We start from the raw sequence: 9,224 nt of genomic DNA on the forward strand, positions 1-9,224 counted from the left end.
ACTAGCATATTTTTATATTTGCATTTGAGTTATATTTTATGAATTATTTGTTCTGATATTTTTGCCTATTTTATTCTGAGGTTTGACTTTTTCTCATTAGTTGAAGTCTTTTGTATAGTCAGGATACCATTTCTTTTTTGAATAATATACTTCAAAATATTCTTTTATCTGATTAATTTTTAACTTAATAATTGAAATTTGTTCATTTAAAATTTAAAATTATATGTACTTCATCTGTCTAATTTAGTTGATTATGATGTTCTAAATATATTTTCCCAAAAGCTTAGAGGTTTGCTTCTCACATCTAGATATTTAATTTAATTGGGGTTGAGCCTTGTTTATATTGTGAAAAAGTAAATTAAATTTTTCTTTTCCTTAGAAGCATTTCTTCTCCTAACATAATTCATTATAAACTCTGTTTTTTCCTCCCAGATTCACATACCAAATATATCATGCGCCATATTATTCTGTATTTATGAGTCAGTTTCTGGGCTCGCTCTGTCCATTGATTTATCTGACAATTCCGATATCAGTCCTGCACGTTTTAACTGACAGAGCACTACATTTGTTAGACAGGATTTCTCTCTCTTCCTTTTCTATATTTGCCTTGGTGGTTTTGATTCTTACTTTGCATACAAAGATTAGAATCAGTTAACACTGCATGAAAATGCCATTGCAATTTTAAGTGCAGTTGCATTAAATTTTAAATCAATTTTGAGAGAAAATATTTGTATTTTGCTGGGTCTTCTCAGTCATTCAGGTCTTTATGATTCTCAAAAATCTTCATTATTTTTTTTAAAGTAATTTTAGGAAGGATTATTTACAGGTTAATAATGCTGCTACTGTGAATGGTATCTTTTTTTCTTTGCATTTTTCTAAGCATAAACGTACTAGCATAAATGCAACACTATTGATTTTTTAATGCTTATCTTGTATCTAGAAGCCTTAATAAAACTTGCTCATTTTTTTTTTCAGAATTCTTGATTGCAGGAGTATGTATGTGTGTGTGTGGGGCGGGGGTTGGAGAGGTATCCAAAGAATGACAGTATTTAAAGTCTTTCTGTGACAGACAGAGACCAGTAGTATTCCCGTAACGTCCTTTTTTCCTCTAGAAGAAAAAAACTTGAATTTTAACTGGACACATGGCTATACCTGTTCTGCATGTCCTAGGTATTTTAGTGTTCGTGGTAGCCATGTGATGAAGTTTTAATCACGAGAATGCAACTTCAAGGAAGGATGTTTAACGAGAAAATCCAGTTTTCCAGGGCAGCTGCTGAAGATGGCGGACAGGCAGGCCCTGGTGCTGATGGCAGGGGCCTTTTCTTGAGTTGCCTCTCAGCCTTCGTGGCCAGGCAGGTCCTGCTGAGCCAGAAGGTGGTGATCATGTACTACATGCGCACTAATATTTCCAGCAATTTCTGCAGAAACAAGTTAAAGTACCTGGCCTTCTCTGCAAGTGGATGAACACCTACCCTACCACTAATGGGTCCCTAGCTGCATATTTTGTTGAGGCGTGTTGCTCCACAAGACCAAGTGGGGCCAGATTGCCCTAGACTGCCTCAAGATGTTCAATGGGATCCTGCTATCCTATGACAAAAAAATAAAACGGCAGATGATAGTTCCCGTGGCCCTCAAGGTTGTGTGTCTGAAATCTGCAGGAAAGTTTCCCTACCTGGGGTGCCTGAGGTTGGATGGAATTACCAGGCAGTGACAGCCATGCTGGAGAAAAAGGAAGAAGCCCAAGATCCATTACCAGAAGAAAAAGCAGCTGAAGAGGCTATGGGAACATGCCAAAAGGGACATGAAGAATTATTGTTTTATGTTTTTTTAATCTCAAGTATTGTATAATTATCTTATTGGCTACATTTGAAGTTACATTATTCTATTGAATAATCTTTATCCATTAGGGAAATGATATTTGCTGTATTAGGATTCTCCAATTTTCCCTTTAAAAATTAAGCTATTGCTACTTCCATGGAGGAACACACAATCTTCATTATAAAAACCACATGATAAAAATCTGGCTACAGTATGATGTGAATTGCTATGCATTTTATGCAATATTATTTAAATAGTCTGTAAGAAACCCAAAGGTGTTCATAGCAAGATTAGGGGCATCATATAATATCATCTCAATTTCTTGCTGTCCATTAACCATTCCCCCAGTCAGCCATTATCTTTTTTTGTTAACATCCTCAAATTAAGTCAGTTCCCTAACTTAGGGTTATCAGTTGGTATGCTGTGCCACATGGAACCAAAAACCCTTCACAAGCATGCCATCAGGTCTTCGTTATAGGAAAATGTACTGTTGCTAATATTCTTAGTGTCCTTCAGAGGGATCATTGAATATCAGTTAATATATAGTATAACACCATATGATAAGTGCTGGAGACAACCTCCTTTACATAACGGAGAGAGGCATAGCCCACTGGCAGGAGTGACGGCATGTTCACTAAAACACATTCCACCATCTTCACTGCTGAAACTCCTCCTGACTGGTACGCCTACATGCAGGCTTGTCCCTCCCTCTCCTCCATACATCTTAAAGACCAACTAGACTGACCATTCTAAAGCTTAAATCAGAGCATGTTACTTTCCTATTTAAATTCCGCCAGTGATTTTGTTGTGCAACCAGAGGAAAATCAAACTGCATACCATAACCTAAAATACTTGCTGCTGTCTGTTTCCCTGACCTCAACCTCTCTGTGCTACGTCTTGTTCATGGTTCTTGCCGTACTGGCCTTCTTTGTGTTCTTGAAACTAGACCTTCTCTGCCTAGTTCTCACTGTTTGTTCTGCATACCTTCCAGAACCACTAACGTCTGGCTTTCAACATCAACTGCAATTTCTCCAGAGACCTTTTTCCTCCCATCCTCCCTAGGCCTCTCAGTTCCTCTCTATCTCATTACCGCATGTGTGATTTTCATAGTGCTGTAGGTGTCATGGCAACAGACCATTTGAGAAGACAGATTTTCTTTGTGGTGAAGGATATTGAATTTTAAGGAGATTAACACAACCTGTATTCAGATGTTGGATTGGCTTTTCAGAGGCCAGGGGCTACACAGAGTGAATGATACCACCTCTAAACACGGATGAGGGAGGCCTGCTTTGGAATCTTCATGATTTTCTTCCTAGCGCTTTCTCTACTTGAGATAGAGTCTTTTTGTTTGCTTTCTTATATATTATTTGTGACTCCACATTAAAATCTGGGCTCTTTGGGGCAGGATGTGTTGTGCCTTATCCATCACTCTGTCTCATACTAGAGTCTGCCTGAGAGTGTGCATTCATAGGTATTTATCTGCCTTTGGCTAACAATCTGCTGCTTTCCAGTTCACTCACACTTCCAAAGAACTTTCTGTGTTTTCAATCCAAGTAGAAGTTCTCTTTTCTTTAAAACCTTACATCCACCCTCTAGTGACACGTCATACACTTCCCATATTCTTACTGTTTCTGTTAATTTCCTGCCCTCTGCACTAAAATTTAAATTCCTTTCTTCTATTAAAAAATGTTTATTTGAAAGGCAGTGTTGCAGAGAGAGGGATAGACAGAGAGATCTTTCATTTGCTGGTTCACTTCCCAAATGGCTGTGTTGGTTGGGGCTGGGCCAGACTGAAATCACGAGCCTGGAACTCCATCCAGGTCTCCCATGTGGGTGGCAGGTGCCCAAGCACTTGGGCCATCTTCTACTGCTTTTCCAGGCACATGAGCATGAACTGGATTAGAAGTGGAACAGATAAGACTTGAACTGGTGCTTATGTGAGTTGCTTGTGTCACAGGTGACAGCTTAACCTGTTGTACCACAATGCCAGCCCCTAAAGTTTAAAATTTATTTCTAAGGAGTTGGGACTGGTGCTGTGGTGTAACAGGTGAAGCCGCTGCCTACAGTACCAGCATCCCATATGGGCGCTGGTTCAAGTCTTGGCTGCTCTACTTCTGATCTAGCTCTCTGCTATGACCTGGGAAAGCAGTGGAGGATGGCCCAAGTCCTTGGGTCTCTGTACCCACATGGGAGACCTAGAAGAGGCTCCTGGCTTTGGATTGGCACAGCTCTATCCATTGCAGCCATCTGGGGAGTGAACCAGTGGATGGAGGACCTCTCTCTCTCTCTCTCTCTTTCTCTGCCTCTGCCTCTTTGTAACTCTGCCTTTCAAATAAAATAAAAAATAAATCTTTAATGAATAAATAAATTAATTAAAATTTCTAAGGATAATGTAAAATGCATCTTTATCTTTTTTATGACATTTATTTCAGTGCCTTGCACACTTTATTATTAGAGCATATTTATCAAATTAATGTGCTAATTTTCTATTATTTTGAGTTTTCAAAATTTGAAATGTAAAATTAATGCTGAAAATAAATGCTGAAAATGCTTGTCTTTGGGTCACCGTAGTTCTTCTGGTCTTGCCTCATTATTTGTAGTCCATGATTGGACTCTGCATTTGGAGTTTATGACTTTGGCTCTGTACTGTTCCTACAATGTTCATGTGGTTTCAGTTAGTAACAGTCCAATAATTAATTAAACTTAGCTATTACACTGCAGTCGCAATCTTTGTTATCTACTGTATTTGACTAAATCTATTAACATGCAAGACTCTACAAGAAAATGGAATTATATATCCTACAGAAGTTTCCATTTGCTTTCTAGTCCCAGTTGGGGTGCCAGATTCTGTTTCGGTTGCTCCTCTTCCTGTCCAGCTCTCTGCTGTGGCCTGAGAGTGCAGTAGAGGATGGGAGACCAGGAAAAGCACCTGGCTCCTGGCTTTGGATCAGCACAGTGCACCGGCCGCAGCGCGACGGCCACAGCGGCCAGTGCGGGGTGAACCAACGGAAAAGGAAGACTTTTCTCTCTGTCTCTCTCTCTCTCTCACTGTCCACTCTGCCTGTCAAAAAAAAAAAAAGTTTCCATTTGCTTAGAAGTGAGAAGAGGTAGATTTATAGAGAAATTAAAACGCTTCTATTAGCGCCCTTCACAGACTGATAGTCTGATCATTTCAACACTTTGGGCTATAGTTCTTCCTCTGCATAGTAGAAAAGATGTGTATTGATTCCTCAGATTACTTGTAGCTTTTATCATCTATGCTTTTTTGTTTTGGAAAAAGTTGCTAAATGTTTTCTTAATAGGTTGATTTCTGTTATTATCTATGGCATACACAAAGCTGACAAGTCTCTGTTCACTTGACATTTGTTCATAGGGCATTGTCTTTTCTGTGTTATGCACACCTGTTTGATGCTTTCTAGGCACCCCATGGATGCTCAGAAGTGCTAATTAAATTGAATGTCATTATTCAAATAGCTCCCCCAAAGATTACCTTTGACAGAGCTGAGCTACGTGATTACATTTCCCATGACATACACTTAGATTTTGAAATGAAAGGGGAAAGTTCATGGTGAAATGTGTTTTGGCTTTCAAAAAAATGATGATGAATTATGCATGGCTCCCAACCTGAACAGTTGGCATATCTCAGGATGCAGATCACTTGGCCTGTGCTCGGGAGGACTGTGGCCTTTTTATGAACTTAACCCATCTGAATTCCTCCTTGAATCATGGGTCATGTCCTCCCCTTCCCCTTCCCCATGTGGATCTCCATCAGGAATGAACAAGTGAGCCCTGTACCTTTATGGTTACTCCACAGAAGCACAGAGTAGCTAATCAGCAACCTCCAGCCTTCCTTGCTTCTTAGATAAATATTTCCTTAATAAAGAATCAAATCAAAGTACTCCACAGATTGGGTGTGAAAGAAATCTGAGATATCTTCTTACTTTTTAATGGTTAAGATAGAGATGATTATTAGCAGGTCCCTGTGTGAGGTGATGTGTACCCAAATATTTAACACCAAAGAAACGTAGGTCTGAACCTATAGGATTAGAAGGGAGGATGCAGGATATTTTTTCTTTAAATATTTATTGTATTTATTTGAAAGAGATACAGAGAGATGTAGACACACACACACACACATACCCAGAGGTCTTCCATTTGCTGGAACAGCTGGGACTCAAACCAGCACCCATATGGGAAGCTGGTGCTGCAGGCCAGGGCTTTAACCCTACACACCACAGAGCCAGCCCTGCAGGATATTCTTTATTAGCTGCAAATCAATGCTGAAAAAAATATATTCTTTTCCCATTGATGTGAGTCATGGAAATTACCGCTTACCTGCTATTTACAGAAACTCTTTTGTTAAAAGCGCTGGGATATTTTTTTTCCCTGAGAAAGACATTTGTAGGTATAATTAAGAAATCTGTTTAAATTGTGCTGATAATTATACTAATTGGCATGGAAATCTGATTGAATACTTAAAGAAATAAATTGTTGCTGCTGAGTTTTATAAAGCATTACACTTTTCAAAAGGGAGCTAAAGTAGGTAAATAGGTTTCAAAAAAGAAAGAGGCTGCTATCTGTAAATAGGTTACATTTAGAAGTGCTCTTTGTTGTCTGTTTATCTTAATTTGGGTAACTTGATGGCCTTGAAATATTTATATCCAGGGCTAAAATAAGTCCTAAGCAAAGTACAGTTGAATTACTTGAGATTTGAGACAAAAATTTCTCATTGGCAAGACGTAGACACTAATGGCTCCCTAACACACCACAGGGTTGACAATGTCCACCTGAATGCTCAGATTTAGAGATTCAAGTGTGGGTCTCTCTCTATCTGCTTGAGACAAGTGGTTTTCCAAATGTGCCAAAGGAACATCTGTAATATCCATTAAAATGTGTACCCCGAATCTTTTGTCTAGACACATATCTGGGAGAAAGACATGAGGATCTGTTTTCAAAACATGATCCTTAAGTGACTGTTTTTAATTCACTTTATGTTTGAGATGATCACTGTACTAATTTGGCCAAAATGTGTATACAATTCAAGCAACAGAAAAGAAGGCAAACTAAAGGCAAACACGTATGAACCAAAAGGATGAAGTAGATTAAATTCCTGGAGAAGAGTAGAGAAAGAGGTAAAAGTAGATGCCCTCAAATAATTTATATTTTCCTTTGGAAGGCATTTCATGTTTTGACAGAAGGTTTACTGTCATAACTTAGTTTTTCATAGGATAATAACAAATACACATTCAACATGTTTGTTGGTGAGGAAAAATTTCATTGCAAGGGAATGGCAAAGCCAGTTTATTTAAAGTTTGCCACAGAAAATCCACAAAATGAACAATAAAATATAGATTATTCAGTAGTATTTATTTATAGACTAAACACCCTCTCTAATACATACAATTATCCTAAAGTATACAGTCTTATATGTGGATCATAGCATTGTGACTTTTGGTACTACTACAACTACAACCAAATTAAATACAATAAATATCCATAAGAATTAAGTTTTTCATATGCTAGTTACTTTATAACAATGCACTCTGAACTGTATGCTATATTTATTACAATTGGGGAGAGGTGCTATGAACATGATGGACAATTTGATTTTTTGATAACTTTTAACTTTTTTTAAGAAAGTTTTTTTAAGATTTATTTTTATGTATTTGAAAGGCAGAGTGACAGAAAGAGGGACAGACAGAGGGGTCTTCCATCCCCTGGTTTACTCCTCAAACAATTGCAATGGCTGGGGATGGGCCAGGCTGAAACCAGGAGCCGGGAGCTTCTTTCAGGTCTCCTATGTTGGTGCAGAGGCCCAACTACTTGGGCCATCTTCCCCTGCTTTCCCAAGCCATCAGCAGGGAGTTGGATGGGAAGTGAAGCAACTGGGACTGGAACTGGCACTCATATGGGATGCTGGTGTCAGGCAGTAGCCTCATCTGCTATGTCACAATGCCAGTCCCTGTTTTTCAGCTCTTAATCTGTCTTCCTAATTTAGAAATACTATCACCTATTCATTCATCAATGCAAAACAAAGCATTCAGGAACTTGGGATAGGAAGGTGAAGACAAGGTTCCATTTTCTTTTACTTATTTTGCTTTAAACTTTGTGTAGAGCATTGCATTAAAGTTTTATACATGCCACTTTACATCAGTGACCCAAATCTACCTCTTTATCAGGCAGGAATGGATCCGTTACCTGAAGATACCCTCTAATTCCACAAGTGGCTTAGAAGCTTCAGCTTCAGATTGAGTAATTCCTAGTGGGAAAAAGGAATTCTAGAATCCAACATCTATCAGTTCTTAAAGCTGTAATCTGTATAACACTAAGCCAAAAAAAGTTATTTCTATTAATTTAATAAGTAAGAATGGAGAGGTTGTAGGCTTCCCTCTGTTTCATTTCTTGATGCTCCATGCTGACATATAATTTCTAGCAAAGTACCCACATTCAGACATTTTATTAGATAATGTAGTATATATGAGAGCCACAATTTTGAGCCAATTATAAATGCATTAATAGATATATTAAAATATATCTAGAACCATAAATGAAGTGGGTACTGTTTATTAGGTGATGAAAGCAAAATAATAACATGGTGATAAACTTTGGGTGTTCATGTCCTGTGGAATACTAGGGATTCCTAAATTTGACTTGCTATAGGATTATTTCTTAATTTATCTATTGTTATGTTTTATTCCCTTTTGTGTCATGGGATTTTGATAATTCATGCATGTCATTGACTGGCGGAATCAATTCTAAAGATGAGAAACCAAGACTCAGAGAGGAGACGTTTATATGACTATGCAATGGTCAAACCAAGGCTCGAAAGCAGATCCTCCTTCTCTACGCCCAGTGTCTCAGAAAGAACTTTCTTTCTTTAAGATTTTATTTGTTTATTTGAAAAGTAAAGTTACAGCTAGGGAGAGAGAGATCTTCCATCTGTTGATTCACTTTCCAAATGGCTGCAGTGGCAGGAGCTGGGCGGAACTGAAGCCAGGAGCCGGGAACTTCTTCCGGGTCTCCCACGCAGGTGCAGAGGCCCAGGCATTTGGTCCATCTTCCACTGCTTTCCCAGGCCATAGCAGAGAGCTGGATTGAAAGTGGAGCAGCCGGGACTCAAACCAGTGCCCATATAGGATGCCAGCGTTGCAGGCATAGGTTTAACCTACTGTGCCCCCAGAAGGAGCTTTAAGGTGATGTTTAATCATGCTCCTCATCATTATTGATCCACACACACGTTATTAATCCATACATTATTAATCCACACACAGGATCCACACACACATGAGTATTGACATCATTATTTTTGGAAGCAGGGAACTGGAATATCTGGTCTTGTTCTGATGTCAGATACACTATTATGGAAAACAGAACACAAGACTGTACAGAGTTCTATATGTTCTATC

The 9,224-nt window shown here is 38.6% G+C and overlaps 1 pseudogene; it reads left to right on the forward strand.

Annotated features, from left to right (window-relative positions):
* Window positions 1-1,279: 1,279 nt before the first annotated feature.
* Window positions 1,280-1,831, forward strand: LOC133762968 (putative ribosomal protein uL13-like; annotated as a pseudogene).
* Window positions 1,832-9,224: the final 7,393 nt, after the last annotated feature.

Source organism: Lepus europaeus, chromosome 1, assembly GCF_033115175.1.
Source record: "Lepus europaeus isolate LE1 chromosome 1, mLepTim1.pri, whole genome shotgun sequence".
Taxonomy (NCBI): domain Eukaryota; kingdom Metazoa; phylum Chordata; class Mammalia; order Lagomorpha; family Leporidae; genus Lepus; species Lepus europaeus.